The following is a 21,073-nucleotide window of genomic DNA, read 5'->3' as shown; positions in this document are numbered from 1 at the left end:
GCATTTGAGCTGGAGAGAACAGACAAATAGCACTAAGAAGGCAAGGCATCCCAGTGTTGAGAACGACTCCAGGGTTAGGCATAAGTGGGGAAAACGCTGGAGAGGTGAGGACAATAGAGGCTTCCGAGGGCAGCAAACACACTTGAACTTCAAGGAGAGAAATGTAACAAAAGCTGTGCTTTCACCCCACATCACATGGGTAGAAGCAAAACCAGAAGCATCTCTCTCTCTCTCTCCACAAAGGGAAACACAACAGCTCCTCTGATGGTATCGAGGCTACCTTAGAGGAAGGAAAAACCCAAAGCTCCTAAAGGCTGTTCCTGAGCCTGAAGAAAACTTGATGATGCCCTCATGTCAAGCTGCACAAACTAAAGTACGCATCTCAAGTACACGTTCAGCTTCCTGCAGCCCCACCATGGCTGAGGGCCACTGTTCACTCAAATTGTTGCTTTATGTCTCCAAGTATTTGGGTGATAATATTTCCCAAATATTTGTGAAGAAAATGACTCCAACTCTGAGATGACGATCTGGGTGTCTGAAAGAACAGACAGCAAGATGGGGTTCTGAGACAGCCCTGCTTTCTGTGGAGTCAGCTGTGCTTAAGATTTCAGAATATGCAAAAATAGCCTGAACACAGCCTCAGTCTCCAGTGAACTATTACATTGATCCTCAATTCCTGCCTTTCAGCTGAATGCCGTTTTTTCTTTTATCCTTCAAAACTAATTACATTAGAGCAACTCAGAGTAAAATGTTCTGCAAGGCACACTTCTCTCACTATCCCTTGCCAATGAACTTCAGATTGTTTTGTGACCTGGAATTCGCTACCCTACAGTCTCTATCCATTTTGAAACCATTTCAACTCCCAAATGAGGTCAAAAGCATACGGAACAGTAAAATTCAAGTGGCTCTTCCTGAAACAAAACCCAAACAGTCTCACTGGCTTGAAACAGACACATGAACCAGACTACCTCAAAACAAAACAAAACAAAACCACCACCCTCAAAAAATATCCAGATACTGTAGCGAATGGACTCATTCCAAAAAGCTTTTGGGTGTCTACTGTGTTCCAGACAATGTGTAATAAAAATACAATTAAATCTGTGACCTTGAGGGATTGTTTCCTGAATGAAAGAGGACCTGCTTGAGCCTAAAGAGCCCTCTGAGCCCCACCCTTAGGTGAGGTTCATTGCTGATCAGCTGCTTGAAGGCGCTGTTCCTTTGAGTGCTCCCCCATGGGGCCTTGCCGCTCCTCCCAGACACAAGATCACACCCCCAAATTACTGCCACAGCCTCTGGGCTCAGCCCCTGATGTGTGCCTATGCAGGGTCGGTGCCTTCAGGGCTCTTGCCCCCACCAATGGTTGACTGACGTAAACACCCCACAGAACTGCTGCGCCACTGGCCACCAGTTCAGCCCTCAAGAAAGTCCTTCATTGTCTTTTCCACTTGGACCCCTCTGGCTTCTGTCAGTTTACACCTGGATTGTTCCTCTGGGCCTGGCCCCTCCACAGATCACCAGCTCAGCAAGATATCTAAGTTGGTGTGACTTCTTTTTATTCCTATTTTTGGTCTCACGCATGAAAGCATGTGGGACATGAGCAAACAGGCTCCCAGGCACTCGAATGTCCTCTCTGGCAGGAACTCTGGGCCTGCGTTCATTTGGGAGGAGAAACTGAAACCGTCGGCATCAGCAGCGTTTAGGATCTCAGGGGCATCACAATAGTTGCTTTGCATGTCTTTTCTAATTTAATGTCACTACAATTCTATGAAGTAAGTGTTATTATCTCCATTATGCAAACTATGAAACTGAGGCAAGGAGAGCTTAAATAATTTTTTGAGGGTCACCTAACTGGAAAATCAAAGTGTCATGATTCAAATGTTGCCCATTGATTTCCAAAACTAATGCTTTCAAAGTCTATTTTTGATGATCTCAACTTTGATTAAGACGAGAGAACTTTTTCAGGATCTTGGTTTCAGGGATTTCATCTGGCCCGTGCCTGGAACAATGATCAGAAGAACAGCTCCAGCCAGAGATTGTTCCTTCGCCAGGCACGGTGCTCAGTGTAGTCTGTGGTCACATCAAACCCTGCGAGCTCCAACCGTGCATGTCCTCAGGGCAACGCTTCCAGCTTGTAAGCTGGCAGCAGGGAGCCCAGTTAAGAGGCTAACAGCGCCCAAAAAGAAATGATAAAGACTTCATAGTTTTTCTTCCTCCTGATTCTGCATGACTGGTATCATTACAGGGCAGGGCCTTCATCTCACCAGTGGTTCTTTGCATCAAAGACTGCGGGTCCCTGAACTTAGCTTTCCTTAAAGCTGGTGAAAAGTAAATATAAGTATGCAACATAAAGTGAAGACACAGAGTGGGGAAAAGGTATACTGGAGAAGGCTGACAAGATACTCAGGTGTCCTCAGTTCTGGTCAAACTTTAAACATGCTGATCATGCTAGGCAAATTTCAACAGCTACTCAGAGACAGTTTCTTGGGTTTCCTGGGCAAATACTTGGCTATCTCACAGGAATGTTTTCATTCAATGACAATATTTAAGACGTGGTATTATATTATATTATAAAAGGGGTCTTATATTAATGTTTGCTCCAAAAGATGCATTAGAGCTGACTGTCCGGCTACGTCTTATTTTCAGGGAAACATGGTATGTACTTTTAAATAGCAATTCTGACAGGCGAAGCACACACAAACCTCTTTTGAATTTAGGTTATTGCTGATCAAAAGAAAATTCTCTAATGAAAGATTTTAATAGTATGCTATCAATATCTCTATCTCAGAAATAAATGATGATGTGTGATAGCCTACCTCCAGGGCTGTTGAAAAAAATCAATGATCTTTTAAAAATTTGAGCTCTGATATTTGCAAAGTGCTTTGGGTTCAGATGAGGAAAGCACTAGAGAGTACACAAACAGATAAATAAATCAATCTATTAAAAAAAAATTGCTCACAGAACATAAACAAATCACTCCAAAGCAAAATTTTATTAAACTCTACTTAGGTCTCATCCTCAAACAAGCTACAGGAATTTTCCCAGCATCCCCATGTGTTCTGACTCAAGTGCTCTGTGGGCACTTTCCGTGGAGCAGGGCTGACGACTAATGGTTGGTTGGCTCATTTCCGTTTCCCCAGTCTTGTCTCCAAACCATCTTTGAAAAAGTCATTGATTAAATCAATCAATCAATTTTCTGCATAATAATGCTCTGGTTTCTTATGTATTTAATATCAAATAACCCTTCCTCACCAAAAACTAATCATAATCAAGTTTCCTGGATCACATACTACGTGTGCTTTCCAATTAACAGTTTACAGCTCATTTCTTTGGCTTTGCAAGATGATGTGTTCGACGGAATCAGCATAGACTATCAATCTTATACTCATTACTATTTTGAATGTAAGCAATGCCTCCATTTATAAGTAACCTGATTAAACTAATTTTCAGTATTATTTTATCATCATTATATTTCCACAGATGGAATTAAGGCCTGTTTATTGAATTTTCATGATGGTTAACAGAATAGGTAGACAGAATTTAAAGTATATCACCTTTAGGACATGAAAGCCTTAATCTTCTCAAAGAGACCACACTATTATTGTCTAGTACATCCACACATGTTCTTACACACACACACACACACACACACACACGCACACGCACACGCACACGCACAAATAACTATCTAGTGTATTTGTGAAAACCAAAACAAAACAAGCACAAAAGAAAAATACCATAACTGTTGGGTAGAAATAAGAGGATGAGCTTACACTATTATTTTTGTATCACAATTAGCTTCCACACTTCGCGCCACCACCACCAACACCACCACCTTCTTTTGCCAATCAAAAGCCTTCAATATATTCAAGAAAGGGGCCACATGGAGTCAAATATAGAGGAAAATTCTAGCGATACAAGAAAAAACTAGATCACAAATATTTTTCAACCCTCCCATTTTACTGATGGAGTTAAGTCCCAGGGAAAGAGCAGAGGCTTGCCTGGGTCACTTGGCCAAGTTAGTGGCGGGACTTGGGTCCCTCCTTATCTTTTCTATCCTTGTCCAGCACTCTTTGAACTTCACTAAAATGTATTTTCCATTTGGTTTCCTATTCTGTTTTCAGGATGATGAATAAGATCTCCACAATGAAATCTCAGAATCTTTAAGCCTTCATTACTGTTCATCATTAACATTATACTCAGCTATCTTACCTTTCCTCCAAATTATTAAAAATATTACTAAAGCATAAATTAATCATTCGGCATTTAACCTCTACACACCTTTATGAAATCAGGTTTATTGGCAATTTTTCATAAACGTGAATTCTCACTTTCCAAATGAATTTAAAAACCAATTGCAAACAGTCTACTAATAAACATTTAAAATTAATATTTGACTATTTCCCCAACCAGCCAGATATTCAGATTATCAGCCTATCTAGTATATTCAAAATGGCCAGCTAGCCATATTTTAAATTAAACATAAGCCTATGAGATTTAGCCTTTGTGGGCTTTGCACATTCAGACTTGTGTCAATATCAAGAGTCAATACAAACCTAATACTAAAACACTCAATCTTTTATGTTGAAATTTTATAAACCCAAGGATTCTCTAAAAGCACCAATATGCTTTTAGAGCCATTTTTTAAACCCCAAAATAAACTCAGTCTAAGGGGAGTTTTATTATAATTGAATATGGAATCACAAGTTGGACTGTAGAATACATTACACAATTAAACAAGCAAGACGTTTAATTAAATTTCTAATTCACTTTGGATTTCACTCTATCCTGTAACGTTGAGGTTTCAATGGTAGTATCAAGTATTCAGGAGTCAGGAGTACCCTGCTGAAAATAAACCTACAGTGTCAATAGTGAGGTATATATTGTCAAATAGATGGTGGAATAACAGGTCCTATGGCTAACACCCACTGGAGGAGGCTGGTTGAGTTTTCCCCCTCTATTCCAAATCCACTCATCCCTAGACAAGGACAAGGTATTGGCAGCTTTTCATGATAGGAATATTGGACAAAAAGGTAGATTGCCCCATTTTATGGAAAAGGAAACCACTGGTAAAAGGTGTGCCTTGTAAAAAAAAGAGGAATCACTGGGAATTAAAGGATCTGGGGTCTAGTCTCACTTCCACTGCTTGCTACTCTTGTGGCTTCGGGCAAGCTCCTCTGTAGAAAAGTTACCGTGGGTCCAACTGGATATAAAGTCTGAGGTCAACCAGCACGTAGGTGTTTAAGGGGGGAAACCACAGTCTGTGAATTGATCTATCTATAAAATGGCTGAGGTGAGGGGGCTGGTGTTGGTCTTGTCCTTGGTGGTTTCGCATCTGGGGCTCTTTGCTCTCCTGCCCTAAAGAAAAACCTTCATGAGGAGCGTCTCATGTATATTATGGTTCACAAACACGTATGCGTAGAATTGTGTGTATGTGTCTCACACAAAATGTCTCCAAATCAGCTGTACTGAGGAGAAGGCTTAGCACAAGTCTAATGTCACAAGCAAAAAGAATGCTTAGCTATATAACCAGATTAAAAAAAAGTGTTTGCCAGACAAGAGACAATAATGCAAGCCTGGGGCTTAATGTACAGTCATCACTGTCACCAAGCACCATTTTAATCTTGATACTTCCTATCTTGAAGGACTCACAGTGGTTTCTAATTCATTATTCCTGGTCTCTATGGTATGTAGAAAATCCATTAGGTTGCTCTGTGGTGTTTCTTCAAAGCCTCGCAAAACAGCTTAGTTTTTTCTCAATCTCAAAGATGTTTAGGTCATCACAATAATTGAAAAACGCAATTCAAGGCCCTACCACAATTAAACAGGCCAGGAAGAGTTTTGTCTTAGTAAATCATGACCTCAGGTCTAGTTTGTTATGTACGAAATACTATTTCCAAGCTACCTCGTTTTTAAAATGCACTGACAGTAACAGCTTTAATTTAAAATGCCAGTGTTCAATATGTCAAAGCTCAAATATTCTCTGAGAAGGAGCTTTAATGCGTATATATTATTAATGCACTATCAAAGAACAGATCCCTGAGTTGATTCTGGCCAACGAGTCATTAGTCAAAGACTACATAAAGCAAATCTGTTGTACGATAATAGATGAGAGCATTTCATTTCTGGTTGTTCTTGCTATCCGGGGAAGAAGGAACAAAGAAAAATACAGGAAGGCTGCAGCTTCGAGATAGGAGACAGAGAAATTGGGTTTAATAAAACATCAGTTTTATCCTTTACTAGCCATTTGGGCAAGAAACTCTTTGGAAAAAAGAATGGGGATAGCGTGTCTTGAAACACGGAAGGCTGAAAGGGGCAGGGCTGGAACGTGAACTCCATCATAAGCTCGTGGTCAGGCAGGCTGCTTACATTGCTGGTCCTTAGTTTTCTTACTTATAGAAACAGAGCTTACTGCCCCCTTCATAAGTTTGGTGAAGAGTTAATGAGACAAATATCAAATGTATAGCATTGCGCTTGGACTATAATGTTAAGTCTCATAAAGGATTGAGGCAAGGACATATCTGAAGGATAATAAATACAAAAGGCAGGGTTTCTGTTTACTATAACAAACTATCACACAAGAGTATTTTGAGTGATTTTTTATTTATTTATTTAGAAAGCCAATCAATTTAGGGCATTTGTAACTTTTGAAATCACTTTCCTTTTTTCAAAGGGCTGCCTGCTTTGTGCAGGCAGTGATGTTGCAAATATAGAGATACAGATAGGACAAATAATCAGGAACTACTGACCACTGCAATATTCTAATCACTTCTGTGGCAGATAATCTGAGCTCCCAAACTTCACTGTTTTCATACAGAAAGATGTTTAGAAGAAAGTCTGCTACATTAACCGACAGGCCAAACGCATGGCTCACATGACCACTTCACATCTGGCTCTCCCCAGGAAGCAGAAGCCATTCAGGGTTAGAGCAAAGTTGATCATGAAGGAGAAAACTGACAGCCTTCTCACACTGTGTTCATACCTCCAGTGACTTCTGTAATACACATCCAGTGTTAGCTAAGTACTGGATGAAAACAAACATACATGTTTATTTAGAACTCATCTTAAACTGCCCTGGTAACTGGCCAGGGCTTAGTCTCAGACCAAGAGGCTTTTCCTCCCCAATTCCTTTACTTCTAAGCAGAGAATTTAAACCCTGAGACTAAAATTACATTAGCTAGACAACTGGGTGCAGAAAACACCATCAAATCAAATCAATCAAATCAAAACTTTGCATAAATCACATTAGGTTTAATCCTATGATAAGGTGACCAAAAATCTTGCTATAAATTAACTTGTAAATTAAGACCTAATTTATTTTACTCTAAGGAAATTCTTTGAAGCCCAAATCATCCTTACAAATTATTAATAATATGCATAATGTCACTTATTTGATTCTGTAAAAATATCCAATTCCTGTCCAACGGGCATCACTAAAAAATAAGTGGAAAGTATTTAAGTTCTAAATCATACTTTTCATCTAGTGTATGAATGTACTGCACAAGAATACCTCTTGATTATAAAATAAACTGAAGACAACTTTCATCTTTGGAGGGCAACAGTAGGTATTCTTGCTGTAAAGGACACTGCGTGGTGTGAGGAAAAAAGGTCTGGATTGAGATTTAAGATCAGTCTCTGCCACTTGTTAACTGAAAAATAATGCACATACAAAGTATTTAGTCTCTCCTTTCTTTTCTGATTTGTTTTCTTTTTTTAAGGTAATACCTTCCTGGCTACCTCACAAGACCCCTTAAGAATCAAATGAAGTATTATCCAAAAAACACTTTGGAAACTACAAAGCACTCTATAAGAGTAAGGAATTATCTTCATATGCTACCAGACTCTAAATACTCTAACACAAAGGAATCAAAATCTGAAATCTTCCTTATAATACTCAGAAGCAGAAGAAATGCTATGCATGATTTGATCATAGTTCCCCAAATTGATTTTGAAACACCATGAAAATTAAACTGTCTCATCTACTTTTTGTGGGAGTGACAGCAGCTAGTATCATAGCTTGCCCATAATACTGGGTTGAAATTAAATACTGCATTTACCCAGACCTTTACCTGATCCAGATTAGCATTCAGCTAAATTAGTTAATGAGAGAACCTTCCCAAGTTTCATGTGTTGAAGAGAAAGAATCTTTAAAACATGAACTTAGAGGAATACCTATCTTCGAATATCTGAAGGGTAACCATACAGGAAAACAAGTTACACATGTTCTATTTGGACCCAAGAAATAATATTAGGAAATTATACTTGAACAGACAGATTTCAACTCATTATATGGAAGAGTTTTCTACAGTGAAGCAAGACAAAGAAGGAGAGAGGTAGTGAGTTCCTCATCACAAGAGGCATTCAAGCACAGGCTACACTTGGAAAGAAGTTGTAGGAAGGCTCAGGCATTGAATGGTTGGAATAGAACAGCTTGAAACTCCTCTTTAGAGTGCTTAGGAGTTTATAAAACAGTGTGGTTTCTGAAGATCTTGATCATTGCAAACAGGTATTCAGAATACACAAGGAAACATCACCAAGACCAAGTTAATTTTTCTAAATTACTTATCAGTGGCAAATGGCAATTTTTCTTAATTATTTAAAGCAAAACAAAACAAAAACAAAACAAACCACATATACTTAACCTACGACAACTTGCTTTTTCTAAACAAAGAGGGAAAGCCTTCAGTTGCAAATTAATAACTCTCAAAATTTGCCCAGCCGCATCACAATGCATTGGATTTCCTATGTTCTAATTTCCAATTCTATTCTCCTTACATCAAAATAACATGGTATAAACCATTTCATGTATCTTGCAATCTAACACTGCTTTGCATTGACATTATAATGCTGACTTGAAAATATAAGCCTTGTTAGAATGTAAACTCCCTGAGAAAAGAAAGCATGTCTTATTCATCATTTACCCCTAGTGCTTATCATCATTCCTGGGCACGTATGAGATGTTCAATAAATACATAAACGAATGAATACAGACAGACAATATTCAGTCTCATTCAATAATTGTTTCAGTATGACTTTCTTATCTCTCCAACTGGACTGCTATGGCCTACTACCTTATAAAAAGGAAAAATGAAGTTTGTCCCACGTTTCCATGGTAAGGATGGTCAATCTTCAATTGCAGCTTATGTTGAGCCCAAGGTATTATCCTGTGATCTAATAATTTCTTATCAAGAAATATCCTAAAAGTAGTACATGTGACATTAACTATTAGGCTTAGATGTATAAATTAAAGCTTGCTCACTGATTATGTCATTTTCTCAGAGGAAACCATATACATAGTTGACTCACTATAACAAAGGATTCCAAAACAATCTTATCTTTTGTGTCAATCTCTACATTACCCTGACAAGCTGGAAAAAGCACAGTGACCACCACTGTCAGGTTAAACTCTCCTAGTTACACTGTTATTCATAGAAGAAGAAGAAGAAGAGGAAGAAAATAGATCAAAGGTTCTGTTATAAAAGATCAGAGAAACCAACGATATCTAAGCTTAATTATTTTATTTGTGTTTACTTTTAACCAGGGCAATGTTTATTTGTTGATGGAAGTTTTGATATCTATCCTACAATTTTCCTCCTGCCTATGACTTCCCTTTCCTTATAAGCATGCTCGGGAATGCCAGAAAAACGTCAAATAAGTATTAAATATAACTAGAGAAAGCAGAGAGGTTGATCCCCACCAATAACAGAACAAGAATACTATTTAATATTTACTAATGCTTTGTCATGCATGAAATGCTTTTGCATGTTTCTGGATCCAACAGGCTACTCAAAGACTCCATTTTATGACAGCTGTGATTTTCCTGAGCACTGTCCCATATCCTACTTCCTTTTATTGCTGCCAGGAAACTGCAAGTCAGTTCCCTATACTTAACTGCCAAGTTTGAAAGGTTATAGACAATACATTAGAGTCAGGGAGAGTCAAGCTGGCTTCAACTTGGGAGATTAATGTCATTAATTATGACATTAATGGCACAAGTCAGTACCATGAGACTCAGCACAGCCCAGGGACAACGGGTCATGTCGGCATGGATGTCATATTTGTCATAAACAAATTCTTCAGATTAAAAACTGGTAACAAAAGCCTTGTAAAGAGAAAGAATAAAAGGGTGTTTTTAGAGAATATCGTTTCTCCAAACAACAAAAATGCACATGGGCAAACCAATAGAGACATGCTTTGCAGACGATACTTTAGGCAAACTTAGGAAAAAAAAATAATGAGATAGGACATCGACTTCTAGAAATTAAAAAAATCTAATGCTGCTGGGGTGGAACATATGTTTTTTCAGTGCCTCCTATGTAAGGATCCACATTACAAAGACTTCTTGTCATACTAGAAAAAGTTCCTCTTCCTCAAGGGCTGTTGGGATATTTTGTCAAACAATACGAAACCCCTAACTCATCAAGTCTTCATTTCTTTTATTGCCCTTGGTAGTTATGCTTGTAAGGCTATCAGTTTCCAAATAGACACTGACAGGCTTTGGACACCCAGAAAATGCCAAAGCAGGTGCCATCACAGTCAAAATGTCACCCCCACATATAGCCCATCCAGGAAGGCTCACCCTTGGGCCAACTCTTACACTTCCGCAGTTTTCCTTTACCCTTTCTCGTTTTCCTCGGTGTGCTCTCCAGGAAGAACATTTCAAAATAAGTAACAGGCAACAAATGTCATTATTGCTGGAAAGAAAACACTTCAAGAGCACAAAGCCATCACTGACTACAAAACTATCCTTGTTGACGTGGTTGACTACCGAGTACAGAAAAGGTTACCATCTGGTTGATACTGGCCTGGATCCTGTGGGCCTCAAAGTCCTTTCCAATAAATCATGTAATAAAACTTCATGAAACCCAGTGCCTGAATAGATGCAGTCTACTCTTTCAGCAGATATTTTTGATATTCAGCTGGATGGTACAAAATAATGCCAAATACAGATCCTTCATCCAGGTGTTTTGGTTTTGGCGGCATAGAGAACATTTTATAGCTCAATCATGATGGTCTAAACAGGAATCAGTGCTACTTAAAAAAAACAAACAAACAAAAAAAACACGCTCATTTCTACAATAGGCCACACTATGGTTATAGCTGAGATCATTTAGTGGCAACACGCACGACATTCCTTAGGTCTTAATCACCCTTGTGCTGCAAAACAGGGGTCGCTAACTACAGCTCCTGGCCAGTACGGCCCACCACCTGTTTTACGGGGATACATCGCACTCATCGTTCATTTATGTGTTATCTGTGGCTCTGTTATTACCACAGTGATAGAACTGAGTAGTTGTGACAGAGACCATATGTCCACAAAGCCTAAAATATTTAGTTCCTGGTCCCTTACCAAAAAAAAGTGTGCTGGCCTGCTCTAAGAGATGAAAATTATAGTCTCGACAGATAGTTATTTATGTATTTGAGAAGATCCAAACAGACCTCCTGATGAAGACAACGAAGAGGAGGGAGAGGAGGAGAAAGGAAGAGAGACGCAGTAGTGCTATTATTGTATTACTGCTCATAGTAGCGTTGGAGTGTGAGCTTGCTATAGAAATCTCTGACTTAGTTTCACGTAGATATTGGGGGAATCTCCGTCTGGGCAAAAATGTAAACAAAGCCAGTCTTTTAAATATGTACAATAGAATGGCAAATGGGCTGCCAAACCTTTGATATTATGAACACGGGTCTCTTGTCAATCAACAACAAAGACCATCTTCTCCTGAGACACTCACCAGATTTCTTAATCTTAAATTGCTGTGTAACAGAACACAGCTTTATTCCCCTAAGCCCCAGCATGGCCGGGAGGGTGCTGTCCGTCTGGCCTGACTTCTCTCCATTGGAGCAGCAGGGAGGTCAGGTGTACTGGGCCACTGCAGGGTGTAGCATACACAGGGAGGGTCCCACTCCAGGGTGCTGCTGAGGGTGTCAAGGAGACCAGTGAAATGGCAGAGGGAACAGGCACATGAAATGAGTCTCCCTTGTGACATCCATCAGTATCACAAAATGTAGACCGTGACTAGATTTCAGGTGGAAACAGATAAGGAGTGGGTCTAACAGGTCAGAAAAACAAGCAGGCCACAAGGCATCAGGCGTGTGAACAGGAAGAAATGTGAGGATATAGGCAGGCTTTGAACACCTGAGACCTTAGAACTGGAGTTTGGGTCAAACTCCGCGAACGTCTCCTCGAGGCAGGGAGGCCCCAGATAGCCCACGAGGTGCAAATTGTTCTGCAGTTTTTAGCAAAGGTATAGATTAGATCAGTGTTATTTCAAAGTCTAGGTAATGTGAAAATTACACATCCTGCCTAGTTCTGAAAGCTCCATCCAAGCATTAAGTCAGACCGCCAAAAAGAAACATATCAGAGAGGACAAAAAAGAATCATAATCTGGAAGCATCATGTTAGGTGTCTACAAAAATGCCTTCAAAAAATTGCAATCTCACTTCTAAAGGCTAACTTAGGAAAAAAAATAATGAGATAAGACATCGACTTCTAGAACTTAAAAAAATCTAATGCTGCTGGGGTGGAACATAATGTTTTTTTCAGTTCCTCTTATCATTCCTACATTACATCCTACATTACAAAGGTTTCTTGTCATACTAGAAAAAGTTTCTCTTCCTCGAGAGCTATTGGGATTATTTCGTCAAACAATAAGAATCCCCTAATTCCTCAAATCCTCATCTCTCTTATTGCCCTTGTCAAAAACTAAAAGAGTAAAATTTCAGATGTACAATAAAATTGTGATTATGCACTATGTTCCAGGCACTGTGTTAGGACTATCATGCGTGTGAACGACACTGATGAGATCCCTTGGTGTTTTCAGTCCAGTGGGAGAAACTCCATGAAACTGACAGCCAGATCTAACGGGAATCCCATCAACCCAGGGACCCAGCCTTGGGGCATTAAAGGTATATACCGTGTTTCCCCCAAAATAAGATCTAGCTGGCCCATCAGCGCTAATGAGTCTTTTGGTGTAAAAATTAACATAAGACCCAGTCTTATTTTAATATAACATAAGACCAGGTATAATATAATATAATGTAATGTAATGTAATATATAATGTAACATAATATAATACCAGGTCTTATGTTAATTTTTTGCTCCAAAAGATGCATTAGAGCTGATGGTCCAGCTAGGTCTTATTTTCAGGGAAACATGGTATACAGCAACCAAAAAGCAATTTTATTCTTTATTTAGCATTTTGAAGAACATAAAAGGGAATATAATTCAGAGTCCACAGAAATGCATTTCTAAAGGCCTCTTTCCCCTTTCCCAATCCCTTAGACCCACTCACACCAAAACCCATAACTTTATTTCCATTCCCAGACCCCAAAAGCTTTCTTTAGCCCTTTCTCCCAGTATCAACCATGAAGTTCAGTGTAGCTTCTCTCCTAATAAACAAGAAAATAATCTCTGCCCTTTAGGAGGAGAAAAGGTAGGTAAAACTGAGGAAACAAGTAACAGATTTTCTTTAACAAGTAGGGGGATTGTGGAGTGGCGAAAAGGCTACAAATACTACTCTAGCTTAATATTTGTCCAGCCACATAATTACAATTGTGAGAGAAAACTGGGGAGGTGAGGTTACTAATTTAGCATAGTGATCAGGAGATATCTCTCTCCCAAAGAGATGTTTAAACCCAAGATCTGCAGGATAAAGAACCATCTAGCCGAAAGGTAAAAGGAAAAACTACATGAAATAGGGAACCTCAGGGTGACGGCCTGAGGCCTGTGCATTCTCCAGGAACTGAACCATTACTCAATGGAACTACAGCAACATGAGCAAGGGTGAACTCATGCGAGATGAGGCTGGAAAGATAGGCAGGATATAATCATGGAGATTCTTCTCAGGTCCTGCTATGAATTTTGATAGTATACTGAGTGCAATAAAGAGCCAACGAAAGGTTTTAAGCGGGGCAGAACACAATCCTATCACCTTGGATGCTTCCTGAAGAACGGACTGGTGAGGAGGGGGCAGGGAATAAAGATGTTAATTAGAGATGTGGGAGGCTTAAACCAGGAAGGTGAGGATGAAGATGACAAATGGGGTCAGATTTACTGTGCAGAAATTGGTGAGAAAGTGACTGCATGTGGAGGGAGAAAGACAACTCTTGGGCCTCCATCTATTTTTAAATGAATAAATAGGATTGGGAGGAAGAGATTATTTCAACAGAAATATCCAGAATTCAGTTTTGAAATTCGATCCATTATATATTAACTGAAAATTATACTTAGAACTTACAGTATTTAAATTCAATTGCAATAGTTCCCTCATTGTTATACGCCCAGGGCTTCCAACAGTGTCTGGCAACAAGGCAAGTACTCAATAAATATTTGTAGAATGAACATAATTTCCTCTGGTAATTATCTCTCTGGTATTGAGAATATCTGAGCAATATCTTTAGATTAAAACAAATTATGTTTGATGAAATATAATTTTAAATTTAAAATGTGAAAAACATACTCATGGCTTTTATAATACAAACAAAGAAGGTAAATTTCAAGAAAATGTTGATGTCTAGTGGAGCCTGAGTTTGAGGAAAAGGCTTTGAAACCTTGTTGTGTTCGACCTCTGATTATTTAAATTTTTCTTTTTAATCCTGTGGCATGTGTGCTTTTTACAGTGAGTGACCTCAAATTCCTCCTGGAAGGAAATGGGAAATAAATTTAAAAGAAACACTGTGGCTCAGATGAAATCTGATTTGTGGAATTTAAGGGCTAAGTTCCCGCCCCCTGCCCCACTCCACTTGGAGAGCTCTCCTTTTCAGGGGCTGCCCTCGAGGTGACTAATATGGCAGTGCAGCCTGGTCCCAGAGCCCCTCCTCAGCTCTAGAATTTCCATACCCTCTTCTCTTCTTCTTCCCACTACCACTACTCTAAGCGTTTAACAGATAACCATCCTGAGCTAAGGTTTCGGCAGACATTAATGATCTCTACACTATTTTTCCCTTCGGTAATTCACAAAGTACTGTGTCTGGCATATGGTACACACGCAATGAGGAAATCTGAGATAGTAATAATAATGATGTGTGTATCTTCAAAGAAGTTTTCTTTATTGAAGGGAGTAAATATGAATGGTTAAAATTTCAAGAATTGGTCAAGTAAGTCAGAAGAAATTCCATGCAAACGGGCCTGTCAGTTCCCTTCGGTGAACACTACAAAAACTGGTTCAGAATCCAGCACATTCTACCACATGTAACGCTCTTTTTTCCTATTTTACGTATTCTTTCCCTCCCTAACTCGTCCATTAAAGAGACTTCTTGTTCTGTTATTCAATTTCTTTATTTCATATTTCACCCAATTTTGATTTATTTCTGCAACAGTTAAAAAAAACTGTCTGATTCTCTAGGTCCTAGTCACAGTGAAAAGAAAAAGGAAATCTGATTCTAGTTATAGATAACAGGATTTCAGTCCAGTGGCTAATTTTAGCACCTTCGTGGGTCAAGAAAATGCTGTGACCTGACACCCTGGGCTCTACTGTAAATGACAGACCACTGCACTTCCACAAATTTGCCGAAAGTCTCCTGTGATTGTCAGTTTCCTGAGCTATAAAATGGGCATGATGATGTTGATTAATTTAAATCCAGCAGAACTTATAAAAATACACTGGATGTAAGGGGTTTAGGAGAAACATACCCATAGCTTCCTAACAATATTTGGAACATTGCTATAAGGCACTCAAATCCACATTTTCTGACATCATTATGGAAACTAGCTTAAGCTAATAAAAATATTTGCCATCCTATTTCACAGATAACTAAATGGGATTGTGAGAGACGGTGACCAAAGCCCCTTTGGAAATAAATAAGAATAAGCAATGCCTATCAATCAGTCTCTTAAGGATTGAAATACATTCTTCAGAGCAGGGTCCCCAGATCTATAGCTCTCAAACGTCATTCAGCTCAATAACTGGTCCAACAACCTCAAGAGCCATCGGTCCTGTTACCCTTCCTCTCACAGGAGGGAAAAAAATCCTGCCCAAGTGGGTCACTGCTGCTTTTCTCTTTGTTCAGCTTTTCTTACGGAGGTCTGCCAAGTTCTGGTGTGGTTCACTACACGTTTTAACTGCTGGAAGTGGTTATAGCCCAAAAGGGTCAGAGAACACAGCTACCGAGCAGGTGTGGGGTGTTCCTGGGAAAGACACGGGCTGAGGTTCAGGTCGCCTCTAGGGAGATGACCTGTGTTGCCGGCCACTTACTGTTTATTGGTATCCATGCTTTCCTATGGTCTTTTGTTAATGTTCTAAATTAAGGGCAGTGTTTTCAACGCCTTAAAGGTGATTTGCAATTTTTGTTTTTAAATAAAAACGATCCAATCATCCTGTAACAGTAGAACTGCCATCTTTTGCAAATAGAACTGGCAAGAATTTCATCAGTCTTAAAATATCACCTCCCTTGATTTCCTACCAGCCTCCCGCCGATGCCTCCCTTTTCTTTTCAGAGTTCTTTAAAGTAACACCCCAGGATGTTCCAGGAGGACATACGGGACCCGTGTTAATGCTGAAGAAACTGGAAGATGGTCGGCCTGTGGGCACACACAAGGCTTACCGCTTGTCACATACTGTCATGAATGATGCAGGGTTTCTTAGTTTTCTTTTATTCTACACGGCTTATAAAATAAGAGGACTAGGACTTTAAATAATGGATTAAAATAGCAAAATTTCAACCCGAGGCAAAGTCTTAAGCTTCAGGACTTACCTAGATTATTCTATTCTCCTGAGCACAGACAAGCAAGGGCTGTCTCACAAAGCTGGAAGCAGGGCTTTCCTGCATATTGAGTTTCCAAAAAGGGAGGAGGAAATAACAAAATATTCTGATGCTTCAATCAAATTCTAATTTTATTTTGCCATATGCAGCATAATCCTGCGTATAGGAGCCCTTAACTTCACCCCTGAGTGATTATCAAAACAAACAAAAAAAGTCCTTCCACCCTCCCACCATCTGCGTGGGTAGCCCACAGAACTCTGAACTACAAACAGCCACTTCTATGGATGTCTAATTTTATTGTTGAAGTGCCTGAAAAATGCTCACAGACTAAGAAATCCAGTTACCCTATGGCTGATACAGCCATCTTTCTGTGGTGGAATGATGTATTTATTTATTTTTATTTTTTTTATTTGTCAATAAGTTGACATTCAGTATTATATTAGTTTCAGGTGTACAGCATAGTCATTAGACATTTATATAAATTACACAGTGATCCCCCCGTTATTCTAGCATTCACCTGGCACTATACACAGGAATTATAATATTATTGACTATATTCCCTATGCTGTACTTTATATCCCCATGACTATTTTGTAACTACCAATTTGTGTCTCTTAATCCCTTCACCTTTTTCACCCAGCCCCCTAACCCTTCTCCCACCTGGCAACTATCAGTTTGTTGTTCTCTGTATCGATGAACCTATTTCTGTTGTGTTTGTTCATTTATTTTGTTCTTTAGATTCCACACATAAGTGAGATCATATAGTATTTGTCTTTCTCAGTCTGACTTATTTCACTTAGCATAATACTCTCTGGGTCCATCTATGTTGTTGCAAATGGTAAGATTTCATTCTTTTTTATGGCCAAGTAATATTCCATTGCATATATGAGTATACACCACTTCTTCTTTATCCAATTGTCTATCAGGGGGCACTTAGGTTGCTTCTACATCTTAGCTATTGTAAATAGCACTGCAATAAAAATAGGGGTGCATACATCTTTTTGAATTAGTGTTTTGGATTTCTTCAGATGAATACCCAGAAATGGAATTGCTGACTCAAAAAGTAGTCCTATTTTTAATATTTTGAGGAACCTCCATCCTGTTTTCCATAGTGGCTGTACCAATTTACAATCCCACCAACAATGCATGAGGGTTCCCTTTTCTCTACATCCTCACCAACATTTGTTGTTTGTGGATTTCGTATTGATGATAGCCATTCTAACATGTGTGAGGTGATATCTCATAGTGGTTTTCATTAGAATTTCTCTGATAATTAGTGACCTTGAGCATCTTTTCATATGTCTATTGGCCATCTGTGTGTGCTCTTTGGAGAAACGTCTGTTTAGCTCCTATGCCCATTTTTTAATTGGATTGTTATTTTGGGGTTGAGTTCTTTATAAATTTTGGATATTAACCCCTTATTGAATGTATCACTGGCAAATATCTTCTCCCATTCAGTAGGTTGTCTTTTCATTTTGTTGAAGGTTTCCTTTGCTGTGCAAAACTTTTTCATTTGATGCAGTTCCATTTGTTTATTTTTTTCTTTTGTTTCCCGTGTGGAAGAGATATATCAGAAAAAATACTACTAAGAGCAAGGTCAAAGAATTTACTGCCCATGTTTTCTTCTTGGAGTTTTATGGTTTGGGGTCTTACATTTAAGTCTTTAATCCATTTTGAGTTTACTCTTATATATGGTGTAAGAAGGTGGTCTAGCTTCGTCTTTTTGCATGTATCTGTCCAGTTTTCCCAACACCATGTATTGAATAGACTGTCTTTACCCCATTATATATTCTTGCCTCCTTTGTCATAGATTAAATGACCATATAGGTATAGGTTTATTTTTGGGTTTTCTATTTTGTGGTGGAACAATCTGAATCCATCCATACTCCTATATGTACATACCTGTAAGGCAGGAACTGACAGTGGCCTACAACTATCATGTTTCCCCAAAAATAAGACCTAACCGGACAATCAGCTCTAACGTGTCTTTTGGAGCAAAAATTAACATAAGACCCGGTTTATATTATATTATATTATATTATATTATATTATATTATATTACATTATTATTATATAAGTCCCGGTCTTATAGTAAAATAAGACCGAGTCTTATATTAATGTTTGCTTCAAAAGACACATTAGAGCTAATTGGTCTTATTTTAGAAGAAACATGATACCCATTTCTCATTTCTTCCATAGGAAGAGAACTTCGATTCTTAGCAAGATATAATCCTGCCTGGAATAAAGATTGTATTTCCTAGGCTCTCTTTTCAGATGTGGCCACGCGACTAAGTTCTGGTCCATATTATGTACGTAACAGAAGTGTGTGGCATTTCTGCAAATGATCCTTAAAAGCAAGGGATCACCTTCTGCTGCCTGTAATGTAGATTCTACAGCTGGAACTCCAGCAGCCACCTTGGACAACAAGGTGGACAGCAGCCATCTTGGACCAACCTTGAGGATAGAAGCCCAATGTTGAGAATGGCACAGAAGGAAGATCTGAGCCTGGGTCCCTGATGACACCCCTGAGAGCCATCGTACCACGCCTTGCTTACCTACCTCAGATTCTTTTATATGAGAGAATTATAACCACCCATCTTGCTGAGTCTTACACTCAAAGTTTAGATGCCTGATTTATACCAACTGAACAAAGTATTAACTGGCATCCCTATCATACAATCCATGTCCTTATGCTTGCTCTGAACAAGAAATTTAACTTCCCTCCTGTGCAGAAATTTCTTCACTATCTAATCATATATAGTTGAACCGAACCCATAAGAAAAAAGTAGCCTAGCATTTTTCCCACAAGAGCAAAGGCTTAAGATCAGTTCTGCCTTTGCATATTATCACCAACCCCAGCAACCTGTCACTCCCATTCTAACTGCTCAACTCCAAGTGCTATCTATCACTGGAAACCTCACTAAGATAACATGCTTGGTTTATGATGCAGCCCACCGGGCGGAAACCACCAACTTCATCACTTGTGCCCCAAATCGAAGGGGCCCCTGGAGTAGAGCCTTTGCATTAATGCACACAACTACGAACTCCTTTTGTTTAATGATTGTAATCAATAACAATAGATTGCAAGACCTATAATAGTATACTGGGAGATGCCCTCCACTTGTATAAGTCCCCAAAGGTGTAGTACCAGGATCCTAAATACAAAACAACATTAATAATAGTGATAATAATAGATAACACTATTGTTTAATATCATATGACTACTGTTTTAGTATTTGGCTAGTAGTATTCTGCTTGACACATATTATCTGTAATTCAAAATATTATTATCCCCATTTTACAGAGGAGTAAACTGAGGCTCTAAGAGATTAGATAACTTGGTGAAACTACGCAACCAGCTCATGGCAATGATTATCACTGAATCTAGAACTGCCTATAATCTTAAAAATATCTTAGCTACACAAGCCTATCTCTCAAAATGTTAAATAATCATAAGAAAAATCTGTTTTTTTCACTGCAGAACTCCTTAAAACAATCTAATTCTCCTTCCATTTTATACTACCATGAGCATGTCTGAAAAGAAAGGAAAAGAAAAAACTAACAAACAAAAAGACCTGATAGAATTTGTCTGCAAATGGTAAATAAATAATGCCAGAATACAAATGAAGCAAATCACGACAGTATTTTTTCTTAATTCCACCTTCTGTTAACAGTTTCAATTTCAGGGTGACCTATATGTTTCTATAGCCACAGTCATTATGCACCTTTTAATCCATAAACATGAAAACAAAAAACTAACCCCTATAATGACATGTTCTTGTGTAATTACATCTCTTTATGCCATTCCTTTTGAAAACGGGTCTGAATTATTCCCCACCCCTTTGTTAAGCTTCCACTTTAATAAAAGGAAAGGACACTGAAAGAAATCAAGCCCTTAAAGCATTCATTGAATACGTCATGCAATTTATCCAGGATTCAAACATTAAATGAGTTACAAACAAGCAGGAGAAAGAAATCAATCTTTCTATTAAAAGTAAATATATGCATGTATATAGATGTATGCGTATGTGTTTGGGGGATATTTCTACTTAATTTAAAGATATATGTAAAACACGGTAATTATTATACATTAAAAATTTATCATTAGAATAATTAATGCCAGGGGTACCAAAAAAATGTATACACGTTTTAAGGGATGTTAACACTTTGATCAGCGTTGCTCAAGCAACAAATAGTTCGCTGTAATCAGAAGTGTCTGGATGCTGATGGTAACCACTCTGAGCACCTCTTGTAATTGCAGAAGTCAAACGTGACTTGTACTCATCTTTTGTTATCGGTATATATCTGCACAGTTTTTTCCTTTCTTAAAATGTGTATACATTTTTTTGGCATGCTCTGTATTTTCATGAGCTG

General features: G+C 38.6%; 1 protein-coding gene across 2 annotated transcripts in view; it reads right to left on the bottom strand.

Moving 5' to 3' along the window:
* VAV3 (vav guanine nucleotide exchange factor 3) overlaps nt 1-21,073 on the bottom strand; it is a 339,163-nt gene that overhangs the window by 133,459 nt on the left and 184,631 nt on the right. The gene's annotated exons all lie outside the window — the stretch shown is intronic.

The sequence above is a fragment of the Rhinolophus hipposideros genome (genome assembly GCF_964194185.1).
Source record: "Rhinolophus hipposideros genome assembly, chromosome: 19".
Taxonomy (NCBI): Eukaryota; Metazoa; Chordata; class Mammalia; order Chiroptera; family Rhinolophidae; genus Rhinolophus; species Rhinolophus hipposideros.
Note: the sequence above shows the minus strand (reverse complement) of the source record. Positions and strands in the feature narration are given on the sequence as shown.